Source organism: Cetorhinus maximus, chromosome 21, assembly GCF_964194155.1.
Source record: "Cetorhinus maximus chromosome 21, sCetMax3.hap1.1, whole genome shotgun sequence".
Lineage (NCBI taxonomy): Eukaryota > Metazoa > Chordata > Chondrichthyes > Lamniformes > Cetorhinidae > Cetorhinus > Cetorhinus maximus.
The window spans coordinates 9,413,325-9,419,670 of record NC_135899.1 but is presented as its reverse complement, the minus strand read 5'-3'; positions in this window follow the sequence as shown (position 1 = coordinate 9,419,670).

The following is a 6,346-nucleotide window of genomic DNA, read 5'->3' as shown; positions in this document are numbered from 1 at the left end:
TTTTTCAATAATTTATATAGATTCTTCTTTCCCCACCTATTTCCATTGTTTTTGAATCTAAAACTAGAACCTTGTTGGTCTTTCCGCCCCACCCCCACTGGAGCTGTGCTTTGAGTATCCTGTCTTCCATTCTTGATTGGCACTTTTCTTGGACGGATGTCACCACCTTCAACACCTCTTTGACCCTTTTGTCTGTGACATCTTTTGATTATCTGCTCATCTCCACAATCAAATCACCACACCCTCAATGTCTCTCTCCACCTCCCCCCACCCCCCTCCCACCTTAAACCAGTTTATATTTCTCCCTTCTCCTAACTATGCTTCAGTTCTGCCGAAGGGCCATGAAGGCTCGAAACGTTAACTGATTTCTTCTCCGCCGATGCTGCCAGACCTGCTGAGTTTTTCCAGGTAATTCTGTTTTTCTTTCAAGGACAGTTATCGGTTTAGGTCATTTCTTTATTGGGGAATTGTTTCCTGCAGCACTGAGATTCTGTCAGCAGGTGGCAGTGGTGTGCTTTGTAACAATGAAAGACTTGCGTTCAGACAGGGTCTCAACCCATCCCAGAAACTTACCACCCGCAATGAATTTCCGCAAGTGCAGTAGCCATTTAACATGCAGCAAGGTCCACAGAGAGAATATAAAAATAATAACCTGCTAAATTCTCTTTGGCGTTCTTTTGAGGGCAGAAGGATAACACCACTGCTTCTCTTTCCTGTCGCATCCGAAACATAGCGTGAAGCAGAAAAGACCTTGGTTTAAAATCTCACCTGAAAGGTAACACGTCTGACGATAAACAGAGCGAGCTCAATGTGGTATTTTGGAAGCGGAGCATTTAGCCTCTCGATTTTTGCGACCATTCAAAAAAGCATGTCTGATCCATACAAAATTATAATACTGTGGATGCTGGAAAGGTTGGGGACATTAGCGAGACTAAATGCTCTCCGCCCGATATTCACTTTCATTGACTTCAATGTTACAGAATATCCGCCCTGTCATATAACAGTCGGCAAATGTGATTCCACGACTTTACAACCCCACTGATTTCCAATATCACCCCGAGTATTGATTTGCTGCCGTGACTCTGCTCTTCCACACAATCGCTTCAAGTTTAAGGTCACTTGTTATAAACTCATGGTCAGAACAATATTTCACTGCACAGCTGGTCTCTGAGCTTTATTCTGCTACTTTGCCGGGTCCTGGTCAGAAATTGGCTTTCACCTAAGTTGAATTCCAGCTGTGCTGTTGTCACCGTATTTGCTGCAGCTTTTTACTGAGATTGGATCTCAGGATCTTCCTCCGAGCTCCAGTGACCCCATTCCCATTGAACTGCTGCCAGTGAACGCATTTGCCTGTCTTCCATGTTAGCTCACATTGGTGGTGGCTTGTAGTATTGTCATTGGGCTAGTAACCTAGAGACAGTGCTCCGGATACCCGGGTTCGAATCGTACCAGAGCAGATAGTGGAACTGGAATTCAATAGAAGTCTGGAATTAAAAAGTCTAATGAAACTATTGCTGATTGCCGTAGAAAACCATCTGGTTCCTCAACTGGCTTGGTCTACATATGACTCCAGATCCACAGCAATGCGGTTCACTCTGAAATGGCCTTGCAGGCCACTCAATTGTATCCAACTGCTAAAAAGTCAATAACAAGGAATGCAAAGGCATGGTAATAGGCACCAGAAACGACGATGGCAAATGGGGTGAAAGCCTATCGGGGGGAGGCAGGATTGTGAGGTTGAGGTTACAATCAGATCAGCCACAAGGCTCAGTGGGCCGAATGGTCTACTCCTGCTTCTAATTCGTATCTAAGCCCAACCCTGTCGACTGTTAAAATCTTCCTTGTTAACATCTAGGGGCCTGTGTCAAAATTGGGGGAGCTGCTACACAGACACGTCAAGCAACAGCTTGAAATAGTCATCGGAATCAAACCTTGCCTTCCCCATCCCTGGTTATGTCCTATCCTATCGGCAGGACAGACCCAGCAGAGGTGGCGGCACATTGGTATACAGTCTGGAGGGAGTTGCCCGGAAAGTCCTCAACATTTATTCCGACCCCCATGAAGTCTCATGACAACAGGTCAAAGGTGGCCAAGGAAGCCGCCTGCTGGTTATCACGAGCCACAAACCCCAACCTCAGCTGATGAATCAGCACTTGGAGGAACCACTGAGGGTGGCAAAGGTGCAAAATGTACTTTGGATTGGGGACTTCAATGTCCATCACCAAGAGTGGCTCAGTAGCACCACCACAGTCCGAGCTGGCCGAGTCCTCAAGGACTTACCTGCTAGAATGGGTCTGCGGTGGGAGGTGAGGGAACCAACAAGAGGGAAAAACATAATTGACCTGATACTCACAAACCTGCTTGCTACAGATGCATCTGTCCATGACAGTATTGATAGGAATCGTCACTGCACAGTCGTTGGAGATGAAGTCCCACCTTCACATTGAGGATATCCTCCATTCTGATGTGTGGCACTACCACTGTGCTAAATGGGTTACATTTCGAATAGGTCTAACAATTCAAGACTGGGCATCCAAGAGGCATTGTGAGCAATCTGCAGCAGCAGAATGGTATTCAACCATGATCTCTAACCTCATGGACCGACATATTCCCCATTCTACCACCACCACCAAGACAGCAGAAAACCCTGGTTCAATGAAGAATGCAGGAGGGCATGCCAGGAGCAGCACCAGGCACACCTGAAAATGAGGTGCCAACCTACTTGAGCTACAACAGAGGACTAAACATCATAAGTAGCAAAAGAGGTAAGTCACTCCATGACCAATGGATCAGATTTAAGCTCTGCAGTCCTGCCACATTCAATCGTGACTAGTGGTGGACAATTAGATAGTTCACTGGAGGAGGGGGCTCCACAAATATCCCTATCCTCAATGATGGGGGAGTGCAGTTCATCAGGGAAAAATATAAGGCTGAAGCATTCGCAGTAATCTTTAGCCAGAAGCACCAAGAGGGTGATCCATCTCGGCCTCTGCCAGAGACCCCCAGCATCACAGGTGCCAGTCTTCAGCCAATTCGATTCACTCCACGTGCTATCAAGGAACGGCTGAAGGCGCAGGAAACTACAAATGCTATGGGCCCTGACAATTTTCCGACAATGGTGCTGAAGGCTCATGGTCCAGAACTTGCCGTACCCCTAGCCAAGTGGTTCCAGGACAGCTACAACACTGGCATCTACCCGACAATATGGGAAATTGCCCTATTATGTCCTGCACACAAAAAGCAGGACAAATCCATCTGCCAATTATCGCCTCATCAGTCTACACACGGCCATCAGTAAAGTGATGGAAAATGGTCACCAACAGTGCAATCAAGCAGCACTTACTCAGCAATAACCTGTTCACTGATGCCCAGTTTGATTCCGCCAGGGTTAGTCAGCTCCTGACCTTATTACAGCCTTGGTTCAAACATGGACAACAAGCTGAACACCAGAGGTGAGGTGAGAATAACTGCCGTTGACATCAAGGCAGCATTTGACCAAGTGTGGCATCAAGGGACCCTAGCAAAACTGAAGTCAATGGGAACACTCCCAGCTGGTTGGAGTCATGCCTAGAACAATGAAAGATGGTTATGTTTGTTGGAGGTCAGTCAGCCCAGTTCCAGAGCAGCACTGCAAGAGTTCCTCAGGGTAGTGCCCTAGGCCCAACCATTTCAGCTGCCTGATAAATGACCTTCCTTCCATCATGAGGTCAGAAGTGGGGATGTTCGCTGATGATTACACAATGTTCAACACCATTCGTGGCTCCTCAGGTACTGAAACAGTCCATATCCAAATGAAGCAAGACCTGGATAATGTCCAGGTCTGGGCTGATAAGTGGTAAGTAACATTCACGCCACACAATTACCAGGCAATGACCATCTCCAACAAGAGAGAATCTAACCAACACCCCTTGACTTTCAATGACATTGCCATCGCAGAATCCCCCAATATCAACGTCCAAGGGGGTTACCATTGACCAGGAAGTGAAATGAACCAGTCATATAAATGCTGTGGCTGCAACAGCAGTCAGACACTATGAATCCTCTGGTGAGTAACTGACCTCCTGACTCCCCAGAGCCTGTCCACCGTCGACAAGGCACAAGTCAGGGGCGTGATGGAATACTCTCCACTTACCTGGATGAATGCAGCTCCAACAACACTCATGCAGCTTGACAACATCCAGGGCAAAGCAGTGCCCTTGATTGGCACCACATCCACAAACATTCACTCCTCCACCACCGATGCACAGCACCAGCGGTGTGTGCCATCTACAAGGTGCACTGCAGAAACTTGCCAAGGCTCCTTTGGTGGCACTTTCTTAACACATGACCATGAAGGAGGACAAGGGCAGCAGATACATGGGAACACCACAACCTGGAAGTTCCTCTCCAAGCCACTTACCAGCCTGATTTGGAAACATGACGCTGTTCCTGTCGCTGCATCAAAATCCTAGAACACCCTCCCTAACAGCACTGCGGGTGTACTAAACCATATGGACTGCAGCGTTTCAAGACGGCAGTTCACCACCATCTTCTCAAGGGCAACTGGGTAGGGGCAATAAATGCTGGTGTAGCCAACGACACCCAGTTCCCATAAATTAATAAAATAAAAATCTCTAGGGTCTCCTCTGAACGCCATTCACCATGGACACTGTCGATTTTCTGTGAAGAATCACTAATTCTTCAATCACAAAAAGTTTCGACTCCACAGTTTCAGCTCAGCCTTTGCCTCATTCAGCACTTGAAAAAAAACTTATTTTTGTTATCTTCTGTTCGGATTGCAACCTTCTCCAACATATGGGTACAAAGACCCTCTGGATCCTATCTTCACTTCGCTTCACTCCAACACTAACTCACCTTCAGATTTCACCATTTACCATGTATTCACGATGCACTCTGGCCTTACCCTCCCTGACACCGAATGATCTGCCCTCAGCAAAGGCCTCAGCTTCATCCCATCACACCTGCACTCCAATGAATTTGATCTTGGAAACGCTTTGAGATCTTCTTCAGTCATCTCCACTCTGTGCCCATTTCTTTTGCAAGGAGACTTCCTGCCACTCAGTGGAACATGTTACCCGCCTCTAAAGTGGCCACCTAGACACTTCCATCTGGCCTCTGACCCGCCGTATAATTTTCATTGGCATGGAACTGGCGTGACATCAGCTGTCTCTAATTTTCTCTTTCCCTCACTCACCAACCTATCTCCCTCTGAACTTGCAGCGCTTGGTTCTGTCAAGCCCATTCATAAAATCGCCATCAAGCCTGTTGACAACGATGATGCTGATGTTGTCTGACATATTGACCTCCACCTAGCAGAGCCTGAAAACCAACTCCCTGAAACTTCTTCTTACCTCCGCTAAGCCATGACCCCATGATCAAACATCAAGCCAATGCATCTGGGACAACACTGACCTCATCTCCTCTGGAGATCCTCCCTCTACAGTCTCCAGCCTTATAGTCCTGCAACCACAACAGCCCACTTCTACCTCCTTCCCAAAATCTACAAGAGGATTACCCTCATTGATCTATTGTTTCAGGCTGTCCCTGTCCCACTGAACTGAGGCCTACCTATTTTGCCACTATTTCTCCCTCCCCTTGTGGAGTCTCTTCCAACCTACATCAGTGACTCTTCCATTGTTCTACATCACTCCAACTGTTTCCAGTTTCCAGATCCTGTTGTCTCTTCTTCGCCACGGACATCCAATCTTTGCAGGTCCATCTCCCACCAAGATGGCCTGAGAGATTTCCACTTTGCCCTGGAATGGAGGCCCAACCGATCCCATTAATCATCACCCTCCTTCACCAGGCTGAACTTGTTTTCACATTGAACAACTTCTTCTTCAACTCCACTCACTTCCTGCAAATCAAAGTTGTTTCTATGGGTTACCCCCAAGTGCATTTTATATGCCTGACTTTTTGTGGATGATGTGGAATACTCCTTGTTTCAGTCTCACAGGCTCCTTCCCTCATTCCTATTCCAGGATATCGCCGCCTTCAGATTAAATTTCATTGTTTTGATTTGAATTTCCACCTTTTTCTCACCTTCACCTGGTCCATCTCTTCCCTTCCCTTCCTTGATTTCTCTACCTCCCCTTCTGAAGATAGGCTACAAACAATATGCATCACCAGTCCACTAACTCCCACACCTACCTTGACTACACTTCCTCACAATCCGCTTCCTGTATGGACTCTATTCCATTCTCCAAGTTTCTCCATTTCATCTGTTCAGAAAATAGAACCATGTATATTAGCTCTTCCAACATGTCTTCCTTTTTCCTCAACTAAGGATAGCCTCTCTACTCCCCATCCAGCCGCCACCCCTACCCCCACCCCCACCTCCATCGTC